Source organism: Trachypithecus francoisi, unplaced genomic scaffold (genome assembly GCF_009764315.1).
Source record: "Trachypithecus francoisi isolate TF-2019V2 unplaced genomic scaffold, Tfra_2.0 Lachesis_group0, whole genome shotgun sequence".
Lineage (NCBI taxonomy): Eukaryota > Metazoa > Chordata > Mammalia > Primates > Cercopithecidae > Trachypithecus > Trachypithecus francoisi.
The window spans coordinates 68,646,926-68,660,875 of NW_022681453.1; the positions used below are offsets into that span (position 1 = coordinate 68,646,926).

General features: G+C 42.3%; 1 pseudogene across 1 annotated transcript; it reads right to left on the reverse strand.

Annotated features, from left to right (window-relative positions):
- Positions 1-10,046: 10,046 nt before the first annotated feature.
- On the reverse strand, positions 10,047-11,472 carry LOC117083455 (annotated as a pseudogene). Its single transcript, XR_004437092.1, has one exon. The product of XR_004437092.1 is annotated as a prostate tumor-overexpressed gene 1 protein-like (transcript).
- Positions 11,473-13,950: the final 2,478 nt, after the last annotated feature.

A 13,950-nucleotide genomic window follows, 5' to 3' on the forward strand; every position in this document is an offset into this window, starting at 1 on the left:
TCTTGTTGCCCAGGCTGGAGTGCAGTGGTCTGATCTTGGCTCACTGCAACCTCCGCGCCCTAGGTTCAAGTGATTCTTCTGCCTCAGCCTCCTGAGTAGCTGGGATTAGAGGCATGCACCACCACGTCCAGCTACTTTTGTATTTTTAGTAGAGATGGGGTTTCTCCATGTTGGTCAGGCTGGTGTTGGACTCCCGACCTCAGGTGATCCACCCACCTCAGCCGCCAAGCTGAGTGCAGTGGTGCAATCTGCCACCTCGGCCTCTGAAAGTGCTAGGATTCCAGGCATGAGCCACCGTGCCCAGCTGAAGGAAGTATTTTCTAAGGTTCTGGTGATTTGTGCTAGCCATATTAGACGTGCAGATAACTTTTAAATTGTTTATGTCAGCAGAGAAGCATAGTGACATTAAGAAATGTGCGCTCATTACCCATTATATTATTTTTGTACCTTGGTCTGGCTCTAAAATCTTGCTGCTCTCACTTTCTCCCAATCCACAATTCTTCCCACGACTATAAACGTCAAGGCACACAGGAGTTATTAGGGACAAACTTGCCCAAGAAAGCTTCTTGGTGCTGCCCACCCTTCCCCCAAGTCTCTTTACATTTCTAAGCCCTTGTCTAGGTGCCGCGGTGAAGCCAGCAGACTTCACTTATCAGACCTTGCTGCAATAAGCAAACCCCAATTACAAACCATGTGGACCGCACAGGGGGAAGTCGTGGGAAGCATAAACTACGTACACCCTCCTGTAATAAACGTCACAAGGTGATATGTGGCAAAATTAACCAGCAAACAACCCCAGGATGTGGCTGTACCAAAGAGCTCCCTCAAACTCCCCTCCCCAATATAAACCCCTCATTCAGTAAGCTTGGGGCTGCCTCCTCTGTCTGTGGTGGAGCAGCCGGCAGGTTAATAAACTTCCTTGCCTGACCTTGAGTCTCTCTCTCATCCTTTCTCTCGGCTAACCTTACAGGAGTCACACTTCCAATAGTTCCTACCTTTTAAGTGTTTGTGCAACAACCATGAAGAGAAAGAGAACAACAGAATCAGCTTTATGTAACTGAAACATAAATCCAATAATATAAGGAATGGACATTAAGCTGTGATAAGTTGAGAAAATGGAATTCTTGACTTTCAACTTTGTGAAGCTTTCAACTTCAACACTAAGAAGCAGCCAGACTAGTGTAGTTGATGTATCCCAGAGGAGGAAAGAAAGACAGGGTGCTTCCCAGCCATTCTTGGCTGAGAGTACCATGGTTGCCCCAGCGAGGAAGGTTGGTGATTAATACCTGAACCACAGTGAAGTTATATATGCATATGATTGTAAATTCCCACATTAATGTATGCATACGTGTTAATTATAAACATCCCAAAGAGAAGATCCACTCTTTTATTTATTCTTTGTGATCTTTGTGAATTCTCAGGTAATATAATCTTTTCAAGGTACTACTAAGGAAAGGAACTTGAACTGGGTAAAATCAATATTTACATTAAGATAAAACCAAATCATTTATGCAGTCCCATGAGCACATACTACACACATACATACTACACACAGAAAGTATGACCAAAGATTGATGTTTGGTCATTGTACATAAAATTAATGAGCCTGTTACCCTGATGGGGATGATTTTCTGTACATGTCCTTTAGCCCCAGGTAGCCAGCATTTAATCTCTTTTGTTATGTAACAGTGAGCACCAAGACAAGATGAAGTAATCATATGCTAACAGATCCAGAAGTACAAGCCCTACAGGTGCACAACCCAATAAAACTAGGCTGTTAGAAAGGTTAGAAGGTCATGTTAGATGCAGATGCTGATTAAAGGAAATCCCTTGGTACTAAAAACCAATCTTTAAAAGATGGCAGCATCACTGAAAATTTTTGGTACTGTTATCTTGATTTCCTGCATTTTCTTCTTCTTCTCTTATTTTCTGTCCCCTCTCACTCTGCCTTTTTTTAATCTTCTTTTCCTCTTACTTTTTCATTATGATAATGATGTATAAGTGACAGAATTAAACAGAGGACACAAGAAGCAGTCTTCTAAGGGCTTAGTAAGTAGTTGAGAACTTGAACACTAAGAAGACAGCAATTTAAGCATAGTTTCCTTCCCTCCAACTAGTGACTCCAATCTTTAATCAAAAGACAGCTAAGACCTGTGGATTTATGAATAAATATAAGGCTGTGGGCTTTCAATGAGTCCTAGAGGAAAGGGTACCAGGATCCCCCACCAAAGCCTACAACATACACCATCATTAGAAATCAGGGCAAGAACAAACCAATAAATCCAGGGAAAACGGCTCTCTGAGATCTTACAGATCATAAGGGTAAAGGTTGATTTCACCCCCACATGAATATGTGACTTCTGGTTCTAAAAAGACAAAAGGAACTGAATGGTGGCCCTTGTTCTCCCTACCTCTGAGAGGATTTACGAAGAGCAGGGAGCAGGGTGTCTTCTTCCCAGCTTCAGTAGAAGACTGAAGCTTATCTCCACACAATGAGTTCAAACAGAGGAGACCACTTTGCCTTCCATCACATCTATTGTAGTAGGACGAGCAGCAGACAAAACCCCTCAGACACCGAGTTGAGGAAGGAAAGGGCTTTATTCAGCTGGGAGCGTCAGTAGACTTACATCTCAAAAAACCAAGCTCCCCAAATGAGCAATTCCTGTCACTTTTAAGGGCTTACAACTCTAAGCGGTTCTGAGTGAGAAGGTCGTGATCTATTGAGCAAGCAGAGGGTATGTGACTGGGGGCTGCATGCACCGGGAATCAGAAGGGAACAGAACAGTACAGGGATTTTCACGATGCTTTTCCGTACAATGTCTGGAATCTGTAGATAACACAAGCAGTTAAGTCAGGAGTTGATTTTTAACTACTAGGTCCAGGGCGTGGTGCCGGGCTGTCTGCCTGTGGATTTCATTTCTGCCTTTTAGTTTTTACTTCTTTTTTCTTTGGAGGCAGAAATTAGGCATAAGACAATATGAAGGGTGGTCTCCTCCCTTACTATGACTCCTGCTTCTCAGGATACTCCACAACAAATCCTGAGCCCAACTGAGTCAACAAAGGAAAAAACAATATATTAATATCTAAAGGAAAAAAAAAAGAAATAAAAGATTTTCCAACTTAAAATTCCTTACATCAGTGAAGGGAGATGATCACTGTTGAGACCCAAATCAGTGGGCTAGACGATCAAATGGGGAAAATAGCTTAGAAGAAGGAGGAAAGATATAAAGTATAAAAGGAAAATATCTTGGGCCCCCAAAATTACTGAGGAAAACTCAAGCTGGAAACTGCTTAGGGCAAACCTGCCTCCCAATTTATTCAAAGTCACTCCTCTGCTCACTGAGATAGATGCATATCTGACTTACCTCCTTTGGAAAGGCTAATCAGAAACTCAGAAAAATGTAACTATTTGTGTATCACCTATCTGTGACCTGGAAGCTCCCTCCCTGCTTCCTGCCTTTAGTTCAAGTTGTCCTGCCTTTCCAAACTGAACCAATGTATTTCTTACCTACATTGATTGATGTCTCATGTCTCCCCAAATGTGTGAAACCAACCTTTGCCCTGACCACTGTGGGCACATGTCACCAGGACTTCCTGAGGCTGTGTCATGGCACATCCTCAACTTTGGCAAAATAAGCTTTCTAAATTAACTGAGACCTGTCTCAGATTTTCTGGGCTCACATTTTGGTAACCACGGGGGGATTCTGAGTGAAGATGCCCCTGACCTTTGACATATCTATCGGTGCTTGGTACCAGCATGAGCTAACTTTATGGCTCAAACCAATAGGAAAATTTGCTGAGGTCTGAGCTTTCCAGAGAATCTCTGATCTCCCAAAATTTGGTAGAGATCTAAAGTTTATTTTGCTGTACAACTCCTCTTTTATTGGTGTTTTACTTTCTTCCAACAGGAAGGCAAGTTTTCCTGCTTCCATGATGATGGAAAGCAGGTAACTCCTTTATGGAGTTTGAGTTCACTTCCAACAGAGATGGGTTTTGTTTTGTTTTGTTTTTTTCTGCTTCTAGGATGGTACAGAGCAGCCTACAACCTGAGACCCATCACTACGTAAAAAGCTGGTTTGGGATTCTGTCTTGCAAATTCCTTTCAAAGGACTATAGTTAGCATTTAACAACCAGCTGGTGTTAATTTCTGCTACTTAGAGCCCTCAGAAATTGTGTAATTTGTGTGATCATTGTTAGTTTAGCAGCATTTTGTCCTAGCTGAAATATGGTAGTAAGATTTAAAAAAAATTTTTTTTAAAGGAGCTCAATGGTTAAAAGCCAGCTTAATTAAGACTAACGTCCAAGATGAGTGTGTGTATGTGTGCATGTTTGTATTTGAAAGACCTTCATGGTTTTGGGGTTTTTTTGTTTTTCTCTCCTAAGACCTTGTCTTTCTTTGGAGCCAAAGTTGTCTTTTTCGTTTTTTATTTTTCTCAGTTGACTGAATTCTGTTTTCACCTGATTTGTTTGTTTGTTCATTTTCTAAAAGAGTTATTGCAACAGACGCTACTCTTGGGTTTTTAAGAGAGTGTAGTTTAATTTTACGTTTAATTTGGCTCAAAGAAAAATAAATGTGTCTTCCTCTAGCCCCATCAGACTTTTTCCTCTCTGTACTTTATGATATATATTTTGCTATTTAATTTCCACCTGAGTTGTTTCCTTTAATGTGCAAATTTAAGGCTATTTAGTTGACAGCTGGCTAGGGTTGTGAAACAGGGTTTTAAGAATCTGAAAGTCTAAGATAGGAAAGAAAAGGCAGGGGGGTTGGGTGTCTTTATAAATCTATAAAATATACTTTCATCGGCATACCTAATAGGTTTTTATGTGTATTTATATGTTGTGTACAGAATGTTTCACTACTAAAAATATATGAAAAGCTCTAACTAGCTTTTAAAAAAAGTGCTTAAATTAGGTACTAAAAAAAGACTAATCAAATGCTTTTTCAAGCTTGTGTAACTTAAGTAAAATCTTTAATAAACAAGGTACTTTTAAAATTATTGGTAAAGTAATATTAGAAATGTCTTAAGAATTGCCCAGCATACATTTTTGTTTGCATTTATTAATCAAGCAATTTCATACTTATCCCTGCCAAATACTCTAACGTGTCAAAATTTGGCATAAGGGTTACAAAACTGTAAACTCAGCCCAAAACAGAATGATCTTCGCTTGTGTAATTTTTAATAAAGACATTGATAAGGGTTTAATGAAAATAGCTGCGTCTTGAATTTAGTAAGATTACGATAACATCTAACCCTGTGGCTTTAGACAGTCTGGTTCACAGACAATAAGATTTGTTTTGGGAAAGGACTGTTATCTTTGGTTATGTTGGTGAGGCTGGTCTCGGACTCCTGATCTCAGGTGATCCGCCCACCTTGCCCTCCCAAAGTGCTGGGATCACAGGCATGAGCCACTGTGCCTGACCAATTGTGTCTTTTAACTATGGCTGCCTTAAAACGTTTTTTTCATTCACAGACAATTATCTTGGTTTGTCTTGTTTTAAATCTTCTTTAAAAGGTCAGTTTATAATCAGCTATAGGACTCTAACAGGTGCACTTAAATGCAAGTTTTCTGATGACTTTGGAAATTGTGACATTGGAATAAAGGAAAAAACTTTCAGAACTCTCATGGATAGCTGAAATGTTCATGACTATCAAACAGAAGAGGAGTTAACTGAATTAACTGAACCAATAGAAAACTGAAGTAATCTTTTTGACCTTTTGCTTAAAACATTGCTGAAAGTTTGTTTTGCATAGTTAAAACTTTTCTTTTAAGCTATTTACAGCTTTTAACAATTGAGTAAAGTATACTCCTGTGAACAAAATTTGGAGCATATTTGTCTCTACCTGATTTCTCCAGAATTTGGAAACTATTATGTGAGTATTCTTAATTTATGGCATTATAGTTATTTGAATAAGTACAATAAGAATCTGTTTCTTTTGCAATAGGCCACAATTAGAGAAACTGGTTATTTTACCAAGGCTTTGACTGGAATGGTGTGCTTCCCTTTAAGGAATCAAACTTAACTTATGGAGCCAATAAAGCCCTTGGAAAAACTGTCCTCATATTTTGTGTACACAGTCCCTGTACAGGGAGTCTGACCTGTGGTAAGTAAAGAATGTCACTTTCTGACAGGTACAGAATCCCAGGTTTATCTTGGAACCTCAAGAGGAGAGGAAATTCACCCAAATCATAGATATTTTATGGCACAAATCCATGGCTAGGCTCAGCTTTAAAAAGTCTTATCTGAGATTCCTCCTATGGAACAAAGTTCCATCAAAGCCAATTTAAAAGCGTATGTAAAAACTAATTATTCTTCCTGCACTGTATACAAATAATTAGGCCAAGTATAATAAAAAAAAAAAAAAAAAAGTCCTACCATGATTTGTCTTCAGTAAAAATAGAAAACTGGAGAGAGAAAAATTGTGTTTCAAAACTTCAGTAGACCTGTTGTTAGATTCTAGTCTTGCCTAATTTTATTTCAATGTATAATATTCTCTACAGTTTAGACTGAATTCCAATTTTCCTTGGCTACAAGTCTTCAAAATAATGCTTTCAATTTTTTGAAAAAAAAAAATCTGGGACTACCCAGATTTTTAAAAAGGAAAAGGGGCCGGGCGCGGTGGCTCAAGCCTGTAATCCCAGCACTTTGGGAGGCCGAGGCGGGTGGATCACGAGGTCAGGAGATCGAGACCCTCCTGGGTAACACGGTGAAACCCCGTCTCTACTAAAAATACGAAAAACTAGCCGGGCGCGGTGGTGGGCGCCTGTAGTCCCAGCTACTCGGAGGCTGAGGCGGGAGAATGGCGGGAACCCGGGAGGCGGAGCTTGCAGTGAGCCGAGATAGCGCCACTGCACTCCAGCCTGGGCGACAGAGCGAGGCTCTGTCTCAAAAAAATAAATAAATAAATAAATAAATAAATAAATAAATAAATAAATAAAAAGGAAAAGGGAGAAATGTGAAAGGAAAATATCTTGGGCCCCCAAAATTACTAAGGAAAACTCAAGCTGGAAACTGCTTAGGGCAAACCTGCCTCCCAATTTATTCAAAGTCACTCCTCTGCTCACTGAGATAGATGCATATCTGACTTACCTCCTTTGGAAAGGCTAATCAGAAACTCAAAAGAGTGTAACTATTTGTGTATCACCTATCCGTGACCTGGAAGCTCCCTCGCTGCTTCCTGCCTTTAGTTCCAGTTGTCCTGCTTTTTCAGACTGAACCAATGTACTTCTTATCTACATTGATTGATGTCTCATGTCTCCCCAAATGTATGAAACCAACCTTTACCCTGACCACTGTCGGCACGTGTCACCAGGACTTCCTGAGGCTGTGTCATGGCACATCCTCAACTTTGGCAACATAAACTTTCTAAATTAACTGAGACTTGTCTCAGATTTTCTGGGTTCACAAAAGCAATTAAAATCGTGAGAGAAAGGATATGACATTTTGAGGATAGATCCAAGAAGTTTAGTATATTATATTGGGAGATCCAGATGGGGAAAAAGGCACATAGAAGGAAAGGCAACATAAGAAAGGAGAAAAACTTTTGGGCCAAGAAATACTTGAATCTACAGATTGAATGGATTCACCAAGTTCCAGGCTTGATTGATAAATTCACACATACACACACCCTTAGCAATACCCTGGAAAGATTCTGGAACTCCAAGGAAAAGAAGAAGTCTTTACAAACTTTTCCACTCAGAAAAAATAAATTGCCTTATTAATTATAATGTAAACAGAATCAGACCTCTTGTGCATCAGCAGCAGCTGGAAGTTAGTGGAATATCCGCAGACTTCTGAAATGCATGGACTCCAACTCAAGAATTTCTTGACCAGCCAAAGAATCATTTAGTTGTCAGAGTGATAGGAAGAAATTATTTGTAGGTATGTAAGAAGTCAAAGACTAATGCCTACATTTTCCCACCTTAAGAAAATACTTAAGAAGTTACTCTAGCCAGATGATAGATTAACCATAAGAGAAACTACAAGATTATAAAGAAGGGAAGAAATGGTAGTGATACAGGAGCCGAAAAGAAATTGTTTAGGCAGTTAGTGAGGGTAAGAGAGTCCTCGGTGAGGCTTCACTTTTAATAAAAAACAGCCCCAAAACCATTTCTTTTCTAACAAACAGCAGCCAGTAAAATCGAGCTGCAGACATAGATAAGCAAGCTGGAAGCTTGCACAGGCGAATGACAGCAGCTGTGTCAATAGGAAAAGGCAACCTGGGGGCCAGGCATGTTCAACATGGAAGCTCCATCTTCCATTTTCTTTGTCACCACATGTGCAGTAAAGAAACAGGGAACATGGTGCCAGCCAGGTAGAAAACTCATTTGCATAATAAAAGATTAGGGTGCAGTGGCCAGCCTCTTCGGATGCTATGCAAATGGCACACTGGTCCAACCAATTCTCTGCACCCTATGTAAATCAGACACCACCTTCTCAAGCCCATCTGTAAAACCAGCCGCATCTTGCCAGGTACCAGGAGATCCGTTTGGAACTCCCTCCCCCTGCACAAGGGAGCTTTTCTCTTTTGCCTATTAAACTTTCACTCTTAAACTCACTCCTTGTTAGTCTGTTTCCTTGATTTCCTTGGTGTGAGGCAATGAACCTGGGGTATTACCCCAGACAAACAACATGCTTCGGTAGTGAGCAACAAAATGTAGAACAAATAAGTCGATATAAAGACATATATAGATGAAATATGTCTAGATAATCACAGACTGAGAATGTATAAGTGCAGATATGAAACAACATAATAGCTAAATATATGAAGCAAAACCTGTAAGAAATACAAGAAGAATTTGATTAAATAAAATTATATTGGAAAACTTAATTTTTTTTTTCAGAATTGGATAAATTTGGTATATAGCAAATGTGGGAATGGCATAGGAATTAAATAATACAATTAATAAATGATGTGGTATCTATGTGTAAGATCTAACATCCCTCGAACAACAAGAAAACATGTTTCCGTACTGATACAATATTTACAAAAGTCAGTCATATTTGACCAAGAAGAAAACCTTAACAGACTCTAAAAACCACATTCCTTGATTTCAAGCCAACAGATTGAAAACAAATAATGTAAAGATAGCAAGAAACCATACACAGAAAAAAAATGTTTTAAGTTATAAAATGTCTATAAAGCAACGAAAAAGAGAATACTTTTTACCAAAATCCAAATGACACAGTGGAAATTACTCAGAAGAAAATGTGTACCTTAATGTTTTCATAAAATAATATAAAAATAATGTTAGATTTCATTTCAAGAATTAAAAAAAAGAGCAACAAAGTCAATTTTTAAAAATTAGAAAGACGGCCGGGCACAATGGCTCATGCCTGTAATCCCAGCACTTTGAGAGGCCAAGGTGGGCAGATCACGAGGTCAAGAGTTTGAGGCCACCCTGGCCAACATGGTGAAACCCCATCTCTACTAAAAAAAAATACAAAAATTAGCTGGGCATAGTGGCGGGCGCCTGTAGTCCCAGCTACTCTGGAGGCTGAGGCAGAAGAATCACTTGAACCTGGGAGGCGCAGGTTGCAGTGAGCCGAGATCGCGCCACTGCACTCCAGCCTGGGCGACAGTGAGACTCTGTCTCAAAAACAAAATAAAAATAAAAATAAAAATAAAAATTATAAAGAGGATTTATAAAGACAAAAGCTAAAATTAATTTAATAGAAAACAGTAGAATGGGCAAATAAATACAAAATCCTTTGCAAAAGATGAAAAAGATCTATTCTGATTAAGAAAAAAGACTGAGCAAAAGGAATAAAATTAAGAATTCTGGAGAAAACTACAAATGAGGAGAAATTAAAATTGTCATAAGAGAAACCCATGGCAACAAACTGGAATCCTAAAGAAAATAGCTGATTTCCTAGTAAAAATACAAATTACCAAAATTGACTCTGAAATAAGGATAGTATAAATAGATCAATTAGCACAGAAAAGTTTGGAATTGTCCTTAAAAGTCTTGCATTGGGAAAGATCCCACGATTACATGGGTTCACAGCTGAGTGTTAGTTGACTTTTTACTGAATTCTTTTTTTCTTGGTTTTTAAAAGGCTTTACTGGGGAAACGAACAGAGGTGAAGACCGTCCTTGGAGGCCTCAGGACGCCATCCTTCATGTTGCTGGGCAGTCGAAGTTCCCCGGGGCCCCTGCTCAGAAGCGTGTCACCAGTCTCTTCGAGGGCCTAGTCTGTGACTCCTGAAGGGGCCCATCCAGGGTAGCCACTACCCCCCATTCCTTGCTGCTGCTGCTCCTGCTCCAGGTTCCACTGCAGGACCTGTGCTAGTTGGCAATGACTTGCAGTATGCCGTTGAGGAAGTTGCCCTGGGGGATGAGGCCAATGAAGATTTTCTTCTCAGAGGAGTACAGGAGCATGAGCACACGGATCTCGCACCACGCTTTGTAGGAAAAGCGCACTCAGCCGGCGAAGCTATTGTCCATGATCCGACACAGGCTTTTCAGCGTCTCCAGGTCCTTGGTGAAGTGGAACTGCACCAGGCGCTAGTTCTGCAACAGCAGCACCAGGGTGGTCAGCAGCTGCTGCGGAATGAGCTGCATGTACACCTTCCTCGGCCACTGCTAGGTCCTCAGGATCTCCCCTGGTTTACGTAGACGTGGGACCGCAGCCACCTCTTGGACCGACTGTTGGTTTCAGGCCTGGGTTCCTGCCACTCCATGACGCCGCTCCACGCCAGGAACTTGTTGTTGACGGTCTGGACTGGGCCTGAGTTGACACCACCAGATCCCACTGCCTGCTTGCGGGTAGTGATGACCTGCCGGATGGCGCTGACGAAGCCGCTCTGGTCGTAGGGGATGAAGCCCATGAAGATCTTCGTCCTGGAAGAGTACCGGAACATGAGCACGCACATCTCGCAGGGGGAGATGTGGGGAAACGGCATGCAGCCCGCGAAGCCTTTGCTCATGATGCGGCAGAGCCTGTTGAGCAAGCTGCAGTCTCTGTTGGTGAAGTGGAACTGTGCCAGCTGGGAGTTGCGAACAAGAATCTCAGCGTGGCCATCAGCTGCTGCGGGATCAGCTGCATGATCAGCTTCAGCTACCACTGGTTGGTCTCCAGGTTCTCGCCTTGGTTCACGTAGGCTTGGCAGAGCAGGGCGCGCTTCAACTTTACAGTGGAGTCGTAGTAGAGTCTGCGCTTCTCCTGTCACACGAGGACGCCGCTCCAGGCCAGCAGCTTGTTGCTGAGCCGGTGCTCGCTCACGGTCAGACCCCCGAGGGTGAGCCCAGGTGAGGAGGGACCGATGGGACCCAGCGCCCCGAAGACCCGAGCGCCTTTCATGGGAGGGGCCGAGCAGGCCCGGAGCTGCAGAGGCTGCGGGCTTCCGGGGCTGTCCGGCCAGGAGCGCTAGCGGACAGCGCGCACTGCGAGGGGCCGCGCGGGGCGGCCGTGACCCCCTAGGGGGCCCTTGGCTCCGGAGCGGTACGGGGCCCAGCGCGGACTGACCATGGCCGGCGTGGGCGCGGGCCGAGCGGGCGGGGAGCTGCCGCGGGCCACACAGGGAGCTGCGAGCTCCATCGACTGAGGGGCGCGGGCTCGCGGCTTCAGGGGAGACGGGCTGAGCTGTACCAAGCGCGGGAGACGCGCCGCCGGAGAGGGGTAGCCGCGACCCAACCACTGCAACTTTTACTGAATTATAATGTTATTTTAAATGGTCAAGGCCTAGAAAAAAAGGGGGGACTTTCCTCGATTCATTTCATAGTTTAATATTAATATAGCTAACATAGTTCATCTAATCTTCCAATGATTATAAAATTCACATTATGTACCATTACACTTCTTAGCACTTAGAATATTTGTTTTAAGTTTACCGAAAGCACTGCTTTGGGCTTTTTTTGAGACAGAGTCTCGCTCTGTCGCCCAGACTGGAGTGCGGTGGTGCAATCTCGGCTCACTGCAAGCTCCGCCTCCCGGGTTCACGCCATTCTCCTGTCTCAGCCTCCTGAGTAGCTGGGACTACAGGCGCCCGCCACCACGCCCGGCTAATTTTTTGTATTTTTAGTGGATACGGGATTTCACTGTGTTAGGAGATTTCACTGTGTTAGACAGGATGGTCTCGATCTCCTGACCTCATGATCCGCCCGCCTGGGATTACAGGCGTGAGCCACCGCGCCCTGCCTGCTTTGGGCTTATTTTAAGAGATTTTTGAACATCTATCATTCCTCAGCATTTTTTGTTGTTGTTGTTGTTTTGAGACAGAGTCACACTCCCGTCATCCAGGCTGGAGTGCAGTGGCATGTTCTCGACTTACTGCAACCTCTGCCTCCCGGTTCAAGCAATTCTCTTGCCTCAGCTGGGATTACAGGAATGTGCTACCACGTCTGGCTAATTTTTTTTTTTTTTTTTTTTTTTTTTTGTGTCTTAAGCAGAGACGGGGTTTCATCATGTTGGCCAGGCTGGTCTCGAACTCCTGGCCTCGGGTGATGCGCCCGCCTCGGCCTCCCAAAGTGCTGGGATTACAGGCGTGAGCCACCACGCCCGGCCTCATTCTTCTGCATTTATAAAAAAGGAAATAGCTTCATGCTCAGGGTTTTGTTCTTTTGGATCACTTTTCAAGTCAAAGCTGCTGATGTCAGCGTTTCTCTATGTAATACTGTCCTCTGTACCAAAAAGCATGAGTAATATGACCTTTTCCAAAAGAAGCGTCCATTATTGTCTCTGTGATTTTTTCCAAACTTCTGACATTCCGTTGGCAAGTTTTGATGCCGTAGCTTTCTTGTTATTGCCAGCAGGTGTCAATGGAAGGTTCAAGGCAATTTCACACAGGCACAGGTACAGGCATAGGTGATGATAACTGTCATGACGGCCCTGGCCGATGGCAATTATCCACCTTATCCTGATTTCAGAGATGTTAAAATGTGAAAAAAAAATGCATCATGGAATCAGTGAAATATAGTAGTACACTACCAGAAAATTATAGATTAACCTCACACATAGAATACAGGCACAATCATCCTAGATAAGATATTAGCAACTGGAACCCTGCAATGTGTCTAAAGAATAATAACCAAATACCCAGACCTTGGTATTTGAGAAGCAGTTGGGCAGTTAACAGGAAGAGAAATTGAGTGAAGGTAATGAAGCCATGCCTAGAACATTGCTGGTGGTGTCACCTTTTTTTTTTTTTTTTTTTCAGAAAAACAGGATTTGCCTGGAGACCCGAGTTACAATCCTGGCTTAGTTAGTCACCTACCATCCATGTGACTTGGACCAGTACAAGTCATTCCTTGGTCCTGTGTCTTCAAGTAAAAGGAGAGCCTCCCCAACGTTCTTTTCAGCTCTGATATTCAAGGAGTCCATGAGTCTAGGACAGTTTCTCAACTACCAAGAGGAATCCATCTCAGGTTTTATATAGGATCTGTACAAGTAAACCTTGGTTACTCAGGTAGAAAAGTGGTCACACTGCCCAATAAATCCTCCTGCTCTCTAATTTCACACAGTGCAGAGTCTAATCAACAGCTTGAATAGAAATAAAACATTACCAGGTTCCCCTCCCCAACCTATTTCAGACAGATATGCATGTCCTGGCTCCTTTCTGAACCCAAGCCTAGGTAGGCTTCCTACGCAAATCGCCTTCAGGGATTCAACAGGCAGAGCCTTGAGCCTGTTTCTACTGCTACCCTGCAGCTTCTCACGCACTCAGACACCCTGTTCCCGCGACTTCTTGATTCCCCTCTTGATATTTCTTTTATTTAAAATAAATTTGCATATATTTGTTTACTAAAACAATTAAATGGAAAAATATACATAACCTCAAATTTACCATTTTAACCATTTTTAAGTGTCCAGTTCAGTGGCATTAAGCACATTCACATTGGTGTGCAACCTATTTACTTTTCCCATTAAAAAATTATATGCCCTTAGTAACAAATGCAAATATTTTCTAAAGGTATCAAATGAAAACTGAAGGTCTCCCAGTCATTCTTT